At 38.6% G+C, this 16489-nt stretch overlaps 1 protein-coding gene across 1 annotated transcript in view; it reads right to left on the bottom strand.

Moving 5' to 3' along the window:
- The window catches only part of LOC306881452 (cadherin-6-like), a 33929-nt gene extending 21764 nt beyond the window's left edge, over positions 1–12165 (bottom strand). Inside the window, exon 1 of the mRNA XM_079435560.1 lies at positions 12074–12165. The gene's annotated coding sequence lies outside the window, so the exon portion shown is untranslated. The remainder of the gene's footprint in view (positions 1–12073) is intronic.
- Positions 12166–16489: the final 4324 nt, after the last annotated feature.

Below are 16489 nucleotides of genomic sequence, written 5' to 3'. Positions count from 1 at the left end.
CACACTTAAACAGATTCAAGCTCCTCTTCGGTCCGTTCAGTGCACTTGCCTGCCAAGCAGCGTATCCGTGTCATTCCCCAGGGCATAGTGGGTAATCAATATATATTGATTTGTCTGTTTGGGGGGAAAAGGGCTGTCTAGACAGCTGGGTTTTCGAATGCTAAGGTATCACTTATCCTGCAACACTCTAGCTCGGCTGTAAGCGATGATTGATTTGTTAATTTTACACATACGCTTTTTCCCATATCTGACCTACCCTACATTTTTGCCAAGGCTATTTATACACATCACTTGATGTTTAAAAGCAATAACACATTTACCTGACAGCAAAAAGGCTAAGATGTGGAATAAATCTGTGATAAGAAGGTAAATAATGCACTGTTTTTGCAGCTGACACAACCAAAATGACAGGAGTATCACATAACAGCACACAATCGATTGATATACTGTTTTTTTGATCGATAGTGTGGGATTATTTTAATGTTAAGAATTAAGTATCCAATAACTGAAATTCAAAACTAAATTTGAATTATTGCTTTACTTCTGCTATTTGACACAAATTAAAGTACAATAGCAACATAACATAACATTACATAATTTTGCTATTATACAGTATATATATGTATGTGTATATATATATATATATATATATATATATATGTATATGTATGTATATATATATATATATATATATATACTGTATATATATACTAGCAAAATTAGCTGCATTGTTATCATTATTATTGAATTATTATTATTATTTATTATTATTTGCAAAATATTAATGTTAAAAAGATATTTCTTATTATAATGATAAAATATAATGCATATAATTTCGCTATAATAATATTTTTTTTTACTTTTGCACTATAATTATTTTAATTATTAGCTATAAATTATAACTCTACAAATTTCTAACTTGAGAATAAATGGCTGTTATTTGAAAAAAGGTCATTAATTGTTCAAATAATACATAACATTTCATTATCTGCTGTTTGTTGCTATTCTATAGAGACTTGTCAATTAGACCCAATGTTAAAGAACTCCTATATGATTAAGTTGGAAAGAATGAAAAGTATAAATATTGGTCAAAACCGATTATCTCTACACATAAAAGGAGTCACTTGTTAAGACACAGCACACCCGGCATGTGACTAGATTGCTGGAAGTACTTAACCAATAGAGTTACCAAACCATAGACTTAATCCTCAAGCCAAGACACAAGCGTCACTCGACCCTCCACCATAATCTCCCCGGCAACATGTGTACCTTAATCTGAACAGTAGGAGATAATGGATTCAAATGTTGGAGGTCTTCTTTTGCACAATGGGATGGCCATGTGCACACCAACACAATTAGTGTCAGGGAGCGCTGCCCGTACCAGATGGGTCCTCTTAATTACATAACAAGAGAGGCCATAATGTGATCTGGAAGCAATGTTGTGCCACTGAGTTCGAATCTGCTTTTCCTGGTCGGCCATAATGACTGTGAGAGCGTGTGTTTTTGCCGGACAAATTGCCTGGAGCAGACCGTACTGTGTGGTGAATTAAAGCAATTTAGCCAAACCTGCTAAAATCAAATGTTCCTCAAATCTCCATTTAGCCGCGTACCATTAATTTGCTCACGAGAGTGTCGCGTGATAGACTACAGCTTGCAGACTGTCGATTCGTGCAGACTGTTCAAATAGATAGCACAAAGCACCTGTTAACCTTTGTGTCAGTGTGGGCCTAGCGTTTACAGTGGAGCTGGAAAGGTTTCCCTGTAATCCCGTAACAGCATTGTGGGGTGTTTGTTTAGTGTTCCCCTCATGAGGCACAGGAGAAGCCGTGGGAACCGCAGTTTTATGGCCTGTGTAAAGAGATGCCTGCGAGACAGCAGCCTCCCTTCAGCATTGTGATTCAGCCCTGGAATGCAGCTCCCATTGCAATGCAAATGTCTTCACGTCTGGTTGTTTTGTGCGCGCGCGTTTACGTGCATGCTTGTTTACTTGTCACTTCCACGACTGACAAATACGCAAATCACAAACACTGTGCTAATAGAGTTTGCAGAGGCCGTCAAAGTCAAACAGACTGTTTCTCGTATCATAGTTGATATTTATTGCGTGTTCTACCCCGAAGACCCTTTTACAACTTGACAATGCCATTAACTCATCCTCAGACTCACAACATCTTGTAAGTGTAGCACCTTTACCTTGGTAAACACAAGAGACTTGAGTTCCAAACAGACTGTGACGTGGTTGTTCAACCCCCAGACTACATTTGAATTTACGGCCGGGATTTACATGAAGGTATCTAAATGGAACCGTTCCTGGCTTGGGTTGTAATTTATTGTGTTGTTTTATGCCTCTAACCCTTGCTTTGTAGAAGAAGCCTTAAAGACAGGATTTTACAATCAAGGTAACAATGCTTCCATTTCAAAAGGTCACGTGAAGCCACCTTGATTGCAATCACAACAAACTCTGACATTTTATTCTGCTTCTTTGTTGATATTATAGTTTAGGGCCCACACGACAAAGAAATAAAAAGTATATATCAACAGAAATAATCAATAATGACATTCATTGACATTAACAAGCACAGCAATCAACTGAAAGTCCCAACGCTCTGTGACCACAAATAAATAAACCCTGTGAGTGGGAACTGGAAAATTCTTTGCATTAAAAGCCACTGTATATGTCAAAGGCAAACAGAGAGCAAAGGTTAAAGGCTGTTGATTAAAACTGACTTCTTTTCTTCTATGTTTTCTTTCTTTGGACTTGGCTCAAAAACAGTGGAAAAGTTGAACTCTTTCGACCCTGGATTTTTCAACGTTGATAAGCCAATAATATATATATATATATATATATATATATATATATATATATATATATATGTGTGTGTGTGTGTGTGTGTGTGTGTGTGTGTGTGCGTGTGTATGTATATATATATATATATATATATGTGTGTGTGTGTGTGTGTGTGTGTGTGTGCGTGTGTGTGTGTGTGTGTGTATATATATATATATATATATATATTATTATTATTATTGTATGGACAAAGACAACAAAAATACTACAATAGTTTGTCTAAATAATAAAAAAGTATATATTATTTTAATGCTACAAGTGAATTTATTAATATTGTATATTACAATGAATGCAATAAATGGAAATTTGCTAAAGATCATACTAAGCAGTTTTAGCCAAATATTAGCATTTTTAAAGATTAATTTCAAGTGAGTGTTAAATGATGGTATGAAAATGATGGAATGAATGATGGTCTTAAAATAAATAAGTTCTGAGAATTCAGAATGCATAATTAATTATAAACAACTGATAAATGTCTGATATAAAAATTATATAGTTTGTCTAAATTACTTGTCTAAATTATTAAAAACCTAAAATCATTTTAAGTGAGCTTATTAACACTGTATTGAGTATGAATATGAAAAGTGGGTATACAAAGTAATATTTGCTAAAGATTAACTTAAAATTAGATTTAGTTAATTTACATGTAAAAAAAAAAAAAAAAAGAATGAACATGCACAATCAAATATCCAATAAAAACCCAATAGGCCAATAATAATAAAAAAAAAAAAACCTAAATATTACTTGGAAAATAATTAGATAAGTGATTAAGTACCAACATTACAAAAGTTTATCCTTTCTATAACAGACTGCATCTCATTTACCATTAAATACATCCATAGAGTAATCTATATGTGGTTTGTATTTCTTGCACTTTGCTCTTGGGGCTTGTGCCCTTTCGGCGACCACATTCTGACTGTGTCGTCTTCCAGGTAATAACTATTTGCTTTTGGGCCTTGCTGCTTGTATGATAGTTTGTTTTTCCAAGGGTAAATATATCAGTATCGCAGTTTCGGTGTGAGATGTCACCGGCGGAAAATATCCAGGCTAGATTGTCTGACCAATCTAGGTTTGAGACAACCGTGATTCCTCAACAGAATGGACATTTTCGGCGCTGGTGTAATTCATATCACACACGTCCAGGGCAGGTTCGAAAATTGGAGAGCTGTAACACATTCTGCCTCATTTTGGACTGACTCGTACGTAATAGGAGAAAGCAATCAATTGAAAGAACCATGACAACCGAGAGGAACATTAATGACATTAGGCCTATTATTGTGCTTGAAAGTGGACTACATGATTGGATGCTGCCTGCGCAGATAGCCAATTTTTGACAACCCAGTTCTGGTGAGTAATTAGGTGCCTCCATATATTGTGGACACAGTTTCAACTTCCAAAGGGAGAATGCTCCTCAGTTATGCAAATCTAGACTGTATTACAAGAGGCTATGCTGAAGGAGATACATGAGCACTAGAGTTCAATGGTCTCTATTTCAAAAAACAGCCACCAGATAATTAGCCACACACAAATTTCCATGCAACTGGGGCTTGTTCTCTCCTAGTATAACATGGTGGACATCTAGAGACAGTTAGAGATGTCTTATATATGACTATAAAAAATTGATCGAGAGGACTCGTGTATCCCTGCGTACATGGGTGGAGAACTCGGCTTCGACATGTACCAGCCAGAGCAGATCACATTAGCAGAGACAGCCGAGCTGAGCAAGTCACTGCAAACATGAATCAAAAGTCACTTCAAACATGAATCAAAAACTTTGAGGAGAATTTCCGATTAAAGGCTCTCCATTCTCGTGAAAACAGATTCTAGTTGCGTTTCTGTGCTAATGACAAGTCTAAAAATGAGAGCAATTTTAACAGTAAATGACTGTAAAAATGTTATAGTAAAAAAACTATTAGCCTAACTGATTGACAATAAGTTCCTTACGCTATAGCAGGGATAGGCAACGTCGGTCCTGGAGTGCCACTGTCCTGTAGAGTTTATCTCCAACCCTAATCAAACACACCTGAACAAGCTAATCAAGGCCTTCAAAATTACTAGGGCTACAGGCAGGTGAGGTTTTTTCAGGGTTGGAGCTAAACTCTGCAGGACATTGGCACTCCAGGACCAAAATTGCCTACCCCTGCTCTATAGTATGGTGAAAAAACTGTCAAAGATATAATGGGACAGTGTTTTTTTTTTTTTTTAAATCCCTATTTTAAAATCCCCTTTCTCAAATCAGGCTGTTCTGAGATTCTGGTCAGAATGACTTAGTTCTGTACAGACCGCTCCCACGGTAGTTGATTGACAAAGCTATCCTTACCTTAGACCTGCCCGGAGTGAGCTGAGAGCTGTCTGCCTCCGGTGCAGTAGAAGACAAGATGTCTCCGATTAAGCGATTGAGGCGTTCTGTTGTTGGATGTAGTAATGAATATAGCAGTTGTCATTTACTCCAGACATCAGAGCCGCTGAAGACGTTCAAACGTTATGTTCTAATTAGCAAGTTTCACATGAATGCGGCTAAAGTAAACAGTCCCTCAAAGAGGGACTCGGAAGAGAGGGGCAGGGTCAGCAGAGCTCATTAACATTTAAAGGAAAATGCTACAAAACGGCTTGCTTTGACAAGAGCTGTTTTTGACAGGTTTAAAAAGGTTTTTTTTTACACTACCACTGACAAATTTTAACCAAACTATGTTACAGACTTTTCATTAAGACCCTAAAGCAGGGGTGTCCAAACTACAGCCCGCGGGCCATCTGCGGCCCGCTATCACTCCTGTTGCGGCCCGCGAGGGATTTTTAAAAACATGATACGAATCTGCAGAGGTGGGCAAACAACGGGTGTTTTCATCCAGCCCGTGAGGCAGTTGTTCCAATATGCAATATCAGTAAAATCCAATAGATGGCATGGCGCTGTATCCTGTAGTGCAGTATATAACCCCTGATTTACACTGTCCTACCGCTCCGACCGGAGCTGATCGCGCCCGCTCCAGTCGATCCGCGGCACGTTTCAGAAGCGGCTCTCTGCGTGGCTTCACTAAAGACAGGTGCCTAGTCTATTTTTGACGGACGCCGCGTTCAAGCCGCACAGCAAATACAAAATAAAAAGTCAAAATAGCTATATACACTACAAAACTGGCACAATAGTAAATAAGTTACATGTTTTAAAAATGTGAAAGTGTTCATTTGTTTTGAAAAATGCCTTGTATTGGAACTGTTTTAAAAATGCTTAAAAGACTTTCCAGTATCAGAACAAATGCCTGAACAAAATCAGAACAAAAGTGTTATCCTCCTGCTCACAGGTGCTGTCATTTTGTGGGGAAAACATGGAAATAATTTGTCGTTTTATCTCGCAGAAGAAAAAATCAAGATATGATTTTTTCTTCTGTTTTCCACACACATTTTTATGAAAATGGATATAGTACTGTTTTCTGGATTATAAATTGCGTTTTTTCATCTGAAATGTGCTGCGATTTCCAAGGCGACTTATATAAAGTAATCAAGGTCAAGCGCAAAGCGCACACATTAGGATTGGTGATGAATGAGAAAGGGCAAGTGAGTTTGTTTTGAGTTTGTATTGTGCATTTTCCAGCAACCACGCCGCTAGTTTCAGTTTCGCTTTAGATATTTAGACTGGGCATTTATAATATGTTTATAGTGAATGCCACTATAATTTGTGTTTGTTTTTTACTTATATTTCCGTTCTTTTTTCTATTCTGAACACTGCTAAATTTACAGGACTTTTTGTGGAGTGTAGGGAATATAAAAACATGTTTCTAATGTTTGTAAACGTTTAGTTTATTTTACATTATTTCTGAATGAAATGATTGAATGTGTCTTATACATAGACTTGTACACCAATGCAACTTATCTGTGTGTCATAAAAGTGCTCATAAAAATAGGTAGAGATGGTACAAGAAAAGAACTGCCATGTATGTACAAGTATACATACAGTACAGTAGTAAGTGAGTGTCAAATTTATAAAAAAAAAAATCAAAGCTTCATTTGTCATGAACATATTATGTGGCCCCCCACTTAATGTGGAAAACTTGATGTAGCCCTCGAGTCAAAAAGTTTGCCCACCCCTGCCCTAAAGAATCATATTAACTTGTGGAAAATGGGCATCCGATGACCGCTTTAAAAATTGACATTCAAAATGTTTGTGACACTTCACTTTCAATGTTTTTTTTATTGAAATAACTATGTTTCTTAATTTGTTTTGTATCAGTACATTAAGGTTTGATGTTACATCTTATGTTGGTAAATGAATGCTTATTAAAACAATTTTTAAGTGTCTTAAGTTTGCTGCTGTCACATATTCTACATTTTGGACTTTAAAATTAAAGTTTTGGTTTTGTTTCCTGTTGTTACTTGACAGTTGTGCTAAGTTTAATTTATCTTGTGTTTTTTGTTCATTTTGTTAATGAACTTTTATACTGTGCACCTTCTATATTAGTATTTAGGCCCTTACCTCAATTTATGGAAAGGGGACTTGTGATGAACTTTGATTCATCATGTGGTTTCTCTTTACCATATGAAGGATGGTTGTCATTATATATTCTAAAGGTAAATACAAATTTTAGTATTTTGGTATAGTAACTCAATTTAAATTAATGAAATATTTTAAAAAATTAAGTCCAATTTGTATAACATAAAATGTTGCCATTTTACAGATTGTTTTTACAGTGAATGCTTTATGAAAGCAAATGTCTTAAAACCTGACCAGCGATGACTGAAGGCCATATGCACGTTTGATTCAAACCACACCCCATCCTTTTGACTAACCGTACACGCTTCGAAGGCTCAAAGTTGAACTGAAGTTTACCTGATTCCCCAAGGTCACAGTGATTAAGATGGAGGGGAGTCACAGGTCAGAGCAGTCATGTGCTGACTGAATAAATCATTTTGCATAAACGCAGCCATGGCAGGACTGCCAGCACGATATCTCTGTCATCAGCATTCTTATTTCACACTGCACTCAGAACAAAAAGAGCAAGCAATCCCTATTTATTGTAATGCACCAGCCTGAATGGTAAAACTATTCAATGTGCATAGCGAATTCTGTTTCAACTTAGTTTTTCATCATCAATGCTATTTTTTCCCTCAAAATTCCATCCAACCCATGCTCTCTGTGATCTGCCCTGTCATCTTACACATAGAACGATGTGAGGAGTATGCTATGGAGGATGTCCAGCGCTTTCGTATACCAAGGCTATTTCCTATAGGCAGGTGTGGATGAAAGAAAATAAGTGAAGTGAAGTGACATTCAGCCAAGTATGGTGACCCATACTCGGAATTCGTGCTCTGCATTTAACCCATCCAACGTGCACACACAGCAGTGAACACACACACCCCGTGAACACACACCCGGAGCAGTGGGCAGCCATTTATGCTGCGGCGCCCGGGGAGCAGTTGGGGGTTCGGTGCCTTGCTCAAGGGCACCTCAGTCGTGGTATTGAGGGTGGAGAGAGCGCTGTACATTCACTCCCCCCACCTACAATTCCTGCCGGCCCGAGACTCGAACCCACAACCTTTGGATCACGAGTCCAACTCTCTAACCATTAGGCCACGACTTCCCCAACACCTAACAACACCCTGCTGTAAGAAGTAAACTTATTATCATAGACAGAAACCGAGGAGAACAGATTTTCCTTTGTGGGCCCATTTAAAGATTCACCGGAGACACTTTCATTTGTTCGCCTCCCTCCATCCCAGTCCTTACGAATTAGTAAACAACAAGAACGAACACGAACAAGCCAGGAAACTGAAAACAGATAGCGGACGATGAATTGGTAAAGAAAATCAATCGCCTCGTATTGGACTAAAGCGGGTGTAGATAAACACTGTTCTATTGATTTTGGAAGTGTTCTACACATAAGAACAGCAAATTACCCATATCTTGGAAAAATAGGCTTAAACTCCAGTCGCGCTTTGCTTGATCATGTTATTTTGCAGTTCAGTCTGAAAGTGCTTAATTTTGGGCGATATTTATGAGTGGTTCCATTATTGAGGTAAAAGCAAGATGGAGCTCCATAAATCACTCTTGGGTGAAATGAATCACGTGTATGTGCTAATCAATGTTATCTGCTTCATCTCCTGCGAGCAAACACAGCTTTTGCTGGGCCATTGTCATGTCAGGTGACAGATAGCTCTGATCTAATTATCATACAGAGCCTACTGAAACATTTGCATACAGGCATCCTCACAATCTGAGTACACTCAAACTATTAAAACTGTCAAAGTGTGAAACTTTTGATAAAAAGAGAAAGTTTATTGTTTGCTAAAACATCATATTTTAAAATCTGTTTGTTTGAATGTAACATGACAATTATGACAACTGCCATTAAAATGCTTTTTTGTTTTGTGTTTTTAAATAAATAAAAAACCTCTCAGGCAGCCTCTCAGATTTAATTAAAATGCCAGCGATAAAATAACAACAAACATGCACGATATTCTCCATTCAATTGTGATGTGGCTTGTTGTCAAAGAATTTTAGCGAGTCAAAGGTCATGTGGCCTCACTATCTAGTAGACTTGCAAACTATTCTGAACCCAAACAGAATCACAAGTATTTTCTAACCCTTTGATTATTAGGTGATATATTTCTGAGAAAGCTGCCTACCACATACAGCATGTTTTTAAAAACACAAACTTATCATTAAATGTTAGCATATTGAGAAATAATTTTGTTTGTGATATTAAAAAAATAAAAACGTTTGTGTTTTTAAAAACATGCTGTATGTGGTAGGCAGCTACATTTTCTTCCATTGAAAATCTATGTTTTGCATCAAATCTTCCTTTAGAAATTATGTATCAGGGTTATTTGAGTCTTTAGTGAACACCCAACTGTTCAGAATCCAACATACATCCATAGAGAACCACACAAAGTGTTTTTCCTTTAAAAAGAGAACTGAAAATGTCATACCTTTGCATCCAGTATACTAATGAACTAACATCAATATGAATAAATCCATCAATCATTTGCTTATCATTTCTAAAAAAAAAAAAAAAAAGAAAAAATTCCTAATATCAGCATTATCAAGAAGGAACATATCTAAGAGGTCTACTGTTTGTTACGTGTATGGCCTAAAATCCAATAGAAGTCCAAGCAGAACACTACAAAACAATCCATATACCAGAGACCACAGTTGCTCAACTGATATTTGCAAGACTGAAGGACATAGCACACTAAGTCTGAAAATTCCATGTGCGTTTTTCCGATTTTTCGTATTCCTCATCCTTTTCTATCAAAATGCATGCTACGGGTGCGAAAACGCAGAAAATCGAACTTGATCTGAATTTTTTTTATGACAGACGAATGTTTCGGAGGCACGTGATTGGCACAACGTGAGGTCGTATTTGTGACACGCCTGGATCACAAAAAATTTCAAAATTGAGATTTATACATCATCTGAACGCTGAATAAATAAGCGTTTCATTGATGTATGGTTTGTTAGGATCAGACAATATTTGGCTGAGATACAACTATTTGAACATCTGGAATCTGAGGGTGAAAAAAAATCAAAATATTGAGAAAATCACCTTTAAAGTTGTCCAAATGAAGTTCTTAGCAATGCATATTACTAAACAAAAATTAAATTTTAATATATTTACAGTAGGAAATTTACTAAATATCTTAATGGAATATGATCTTTACCCTAATGATTTTTGGAAATGATCCTAAGCGACTTAAGACTGGTTTTGTGGTCCAGGGCCACATTTATTTTTTTATGTGCGAAAATTTCGGACGAAAATTTTGGACTCAGTGTTCAATGACCTTAATATTACAGTGTGTAAAATCCAGCAATTTATAGGATTAAAAACTGCATCGCCACAAAGACTTGAAAGAACAAACATTAATATATTTTTGTATTCGTAAGACAAAATAATAACATTGATTATTTAAAATACCATCTCACACATTTTAGAAACACTTGCAACTATTGTGGTTCTTCCTCAGAATAATATCTGAAGGAGAAGTTTATGAATAATTTACATAATCTAGAACATCTTTAATCAATCCACCCAGAAATCTACAGGTGCCTGACATAAAAGGACTCAAACAGAGCTACAGTCTGAACATGTTCCCACACCTTTTGATCATTTAATTTCCATGCTTCTCCATTCATTTTTCAGTCATCCTTGATTACTGGATAAGGATTTTCTTAAAATTGTTTCATAGAGTCTGCACTCACAAAAAGTGATATCTAGCCATTCTCTTTTTAAATATTTAATATATATTATATATATATATATATTTTTAACATAAGAAAGGAAAAAAGCAGTTTTCTGGATCTGCTCAGTTCATATCCACATCTGTGTATAGGCAAATCTTACAAATATTAAAGTTAGCATCTCAGTTTTACCAGGCCTGACACTAAAATACGGTGGATGTGGGAGCATGGTTCAACAAAGCAGCACAGAGAGTCTGTCGTATAAACAAGCACTGACAAAATAGATGTTGCATATGCTGAAAAATTCAATTATTGTTCAGTGTTCTCTCTGAAAAAAAAAGGCCTTGAAATGTAAATAACTAAGGACATCACTTTCTGACACGCCACGCAACAGATGGATAGTGAGCACACTGCATAAAATATCATTGTCAACCCACTAAAACTGAAAAAATTCAGTTAAATTACTACCTTAAATCATTAAGTAAAATCATCACAACAAGAAGTGATGCGGTCAGTGCACCGTTTTACTCCTTTGAATTCAATTACTGATAAAAACCATAAAAACACTATTAAAAAGTTATTGTGGCAAGTTATATGGATAGATGGACACAAAATATAATTTTTTTTTTACAGCAGGTTAAACGGCAAATACGATACTTCAACTTCCCTCAAGAAATAGTATTAACATTTTAAACTCGAATATTACGTTAAGCTTTAAAAACAAGAATAAACAACACTATAGTGTTTTACAACGAGCCTTTTAAAACTCACGCGCTCTGAAAAACAGGACGCTGCCGACCTGAACCATAAACATTCAACACGTAGAAATAACATCATACAAATATTTTGCTATGGTAAAAATCACTTAGGCCTATATGTTGCTTAATAGTTTAAAAAAAGTATCCGGGGCCAATTTTGACAGGCATCATCCTCGCGCATCCACCAAAGTCAGTGTACGGCATAAGCACACAGTCTGGGGTCAATTAGCGCACGCATATTCAGTGCATTTCTGTTTCATTAAACGCCAAAATCAGATAAATCTAGTTAATTTCCCCACTCACCTCAATGTTGAGGAGTCGAGAGTAGTCCTGCTGTCGATGTGTATCCGCTGAGCGCTGTGAAGACACTGTACTGTGTGGACTCCCTGTCTCTCTCTCTCTCTCTCTCTCTCCCCTCCCCTGTGCAGAGCATCACCGCTCTCTCTCTCTCTCTCTCTCTCTCTCTCCCCTCCCCTGTGCACAGCATCACCTCTCTCTCTCTCTCTCTCTCTCTGAAATCTCGTGCAGTGTAAGCGACAGAGCCGCTGATTGGCTGTCACTCGCAGCGCGGTGACTGAGAGGGATCATGAACATTAAGGGATGCGAAAGTAGTTTGAAAATGAAGCCTGCGTTATATGATATCGTCGCGTCTGTTCTGAGATTTGGGTCACTACTATTAACTCTCACTTTGATTCAGTTTATCATTAATATTTTTGGCCGTGGAGGAAAAAGGCAGAGGCAGCTTTAAAAAAAAGTGAGGATGAGTAGGCCCACATGACAGGGTTTTCTTTTTTGGGTGAACTATCCCTTTATTGAAAGGCTTCAGAATCCTGAACATGTTATGCGAGACGGAGAACAAGCTTTTTAGTTCATTTTTCAAAGTAGCTGTTGTGGGCACGGAAGCCTACCATTTCACTGAAGTTTTACCATCCATATATTTTTCTGCTGAGAATCAAAACCCCCTCAAGACCCCCGCCTGACTTATTTTGCACTAGCACTTTTCTGACTAGTGATAAAAGAATTACTGATGCATGATCTCTGGTTATGGAAGCATCTGTACAGTTACACTCCACAATAAAGTGAAATGCATCAGGCCGCTTATATCAGAAGCTATTTAACTATTATGTTCTTGGCCTTCTTGCATTTAATGGAGTTCTGAATGAAATTTTGGGAGGAGCATGTTTTCTACTCCTGTCAGTCATAAGGATATATAAAAAACAGCTCAGCTCACTACCCTGATAACTGTTCTCCAGCATCCTTTATTTTGTTGTATCTCTACTGAATATTAAATTATGTAATCCATGGGAGAAACGTAACATTTGAGCCCTCCATGACGGACAGCAAGCCAAATCAGTTTACTTTAATAGTACCACTATCGAGGATTAGATCAGGGGTCTCAAACTCAAAACACCTAACTGGATACTGTTGTCCATCAGGAGACAAACGTTTCACAAGCATAAATTTTATCCATACAAAGTTATTGGCACATTTATATAGTTTACAAAATGGCATGTGTGTGTACAGTCTTGTTTGTTGTTGTCAGACAAGGGGTCTTATTCATAACTATTTTATTCTATAAACAGCATAACTGTTATGTATGTATATATATATATATTATATACTCAATTATACTGTAATGTTGATTGGCTATAGTCAATGGTTAAATATAAGGAAATAAAAATGTTAGTAAATAATAAAATAAAAATAAAATCAATATTAGGGACAAAAATCCTAGAGACATCAGTAGTATTGGCATCAGTGATACATGCCTTCAGTCATACAAAATCTGACATTAAACAAATATTAAAAGTATTCTGCCATTATGTTGTTTCAATGTTAAATTGAAGATTGAATGTTAAATTATTGCAATATACTGTAAAAGTACATTTTAAAAGTTTAATGTTAGGTGGGAATAATCACGATTAATCACAATTTCATTCAAGAAAAAAAGTGTGATTAATTAGTTAAATTTTTTAATCAATTGATGGCACTAATATAGCTAAAAGATCACCGTCAACATACAAAGTATACTTTATCTCCACATAATATTTTAATAATTCTGCCTTTATGACTGTGACAATATCCAAATTTGCATAGAAGACTCATTATACATGAATTATGAAACTTATTGTCAGTCCTGTGTATTGTGTTTCCCCTCCTCTCGTGCCCATATCTAGTTCCTGTTTCCTGTTCTAGTTTAGTTCTCATTAATTGATTAGTCCCCATCCTTGTGTTATTAATGATCTAGTTTCCCCAGTGTTTATAAGCCCTCTGCCTCCCTGCCTTGTGTCCTTGATTGTCTATCTGAGTGTATGCTTCTATGTCTCCAGAGTTCCCCAAGTGTTTGGCTCAATGAAAGTATATATTGGAAGCAGTTCCTACGCCTCCTTGCTCCTACAAAGTGTGACACTTATATATATAAACTGTAAAAAAAAATTATATATAAACTTTAAATAAAACAAATATTACTGAAACATGTTTATGTCTTTCTTCTTTCTTACAAAATCTTTGTAATATTTGTGAAATTTGCAATTTATGAGTGAACTTATGTTAAATATAACACTTTTACAAGGCACAGTCACAACCACCGTTTGGGAAATCGGACCATGCCGCCATCTTCCTCATGCCTGTTTACAAACAGAGGCTGAAACAGGAAGCCCCGGTGCAGAGGGAGGTCCAACGCTGGACGGACCAATCGGTGGCCGCTCTGCAGGACGCGCTAGATGACGCAGACTGGGACATGTTCTGGCGCAGCTCTGATGACGTCAGCTTGTTTACGGAAGCGGTTGTGGGATTTATAGAGAAACTAATGGATGATACGGTGCAGAAAACCATCATCAGGACGTTTCCCAACCAGAAGCCGTGGGTGGATAAAACCATCCGCGACGCCCTGAGATCCCGCTCCGCTGCCTACAACACAGGGCTCATCACCGGGAACATGGATGATTACAAGGCTGCATCTTACAGCGCGCGCAGAGCGGTGAAGGAGGCGAAGCAGCGCTACGGGAGGAAACTAGAGTCGCAATTCCAACATGGCGGCTCTAGGAGTCTGTGGCAGGGACTCAGAACCATCACGGACTATAAAACACCACCCTCCAGATCGGGGAATGCGGACGCTTCTCTGGCTGACGAGCTGAACACTTTTTATGCTCGCTTCGAGGCTGCAGCTAATCACGCTAGCGGCGCTAGCAGTGCTAACTGCATGCACGCTGAGGAAGCCGGTGAGGACAACGTGTTCACCATCACGGAGCATGACGTGAGGAGGGCATTCAGGAGAGTGAACATCAGGAAGGCAGCAGCACCAGATGGCATCACAGGTCGGGTTCTGAAGGCCTGCGCTGACCAGCTAGCACCGGTGTTCACTGAGATCTTCAACCTCTCCCTGGAACAGTCCATAGTCCCCTCATGCTTTAAGCAGTCCACCATTGTTCCTGTCCCCAAGAAACCCCAGCCCACCTGCCTAAACGACTATCGCCCTGTAGCCCTCACATCAGTGGTGATGAAGTGCTTTGAGAGACTGGTCAGAGACTTCATCATTGCATCACTACCAGACACACTGGATCCACTACAGTTTGCATACAGGCATAACCGCTCCACGGAGGATGCCATCTCACACCTCCTCCACACCACAACAAGTCACCTGGACTGCAGAAAAGGGAATTATGTAAAAATGCTGTTTGTGGACTACAGTTCAGCGTTTAACACCATAATTCCCTCCACACTCACCTCCAAGTTGGAGGTCCTTGGTCTCAGCACATACTTGTGCCAATGGATCTCCAGCTTCCTGAAGGACAGACAGCAAGCCGTACGGATGGGTAAACACACCTCATCCTCCATCACCCTAAGTACTGGAGCCCCTCAAGGTTGTGTTCTGAGCCCCCTGCTGTACTCACTGTACACTTATGACTGTGTGGCCACTTCCAACTCCACCACCATCATCAAGTTTGCTGACGACACTGTTGTGTTGGGCCTGATCTCAGACAACGACGAGACGGCCTACATACAGGAGATTAAGAACCTGGAGAGTTGGTGCCAGGTGAATAGTCTACACCTGAACATCAGCAAAACTAAGGAGCTGATAGTGGACTTCAGTACGAAGCAGGAGCGGTCATACCAGCCGATCACGATCAACGGGACTCCAGTGGAGAGAGTGGACAGCTTCAGATACCTGGGTGTTCACATCACGCAGGACTTGACTTGGTCCTGCCATACCAGCACCCTGGTGAAGAAGGCCAGGCAGCGTCTGTACCATCTGAGATGCTTAAGGGACTTTAGACTTCCCTCTCGGGTGCTTAAGACTTTTTACACCTGCACCATCGAGAGCGTCCTGACGGGCAGCATCACTTCCTGGTTCGGGAACTGCACTATGCAGGACAGACGAGCCCTCCAGAGGGTGGTGCGTTCAGCGGAACGTACCATTCACACCGAGCTCCCTAACCTGCAGGACATCTACAGCAAGCGGTGCCTGACCAGGGCCAGGAAGATAGTGAAGGACCTCAGCCATCCCAACAATGGACTCTTTTCTCTGCTGCGTTCAGGGAGGCGCTTCCGCTCCATGAAGGCGAACACAGAGAGAATGAGGAGGAGCTTCTTCCCGCAGGCCATTCGGAGTCTTAACCTCTCTCCACTCTAAGCACATCACCCCACACTTCCACTTTGCACATTTTCAAATACAATCTGCACTAATTTGTAGAAGGTCACGTAAGGATAAATGAGTGG

Source organism: Barbus barbus (assembly GCF_936440315.1).
Source record: "Barbus barbus genome assembly, chromosome: 15".
Lineage (NCBI taxonomy): Eukaryota > Metazoa > Chordata > Actinopteri > Cypriniformes > Cyprinidae > Barbus > Barbus barbus.
This window is presented reverse-complemented; position numbering and strand designations above follow the sequence as displayed.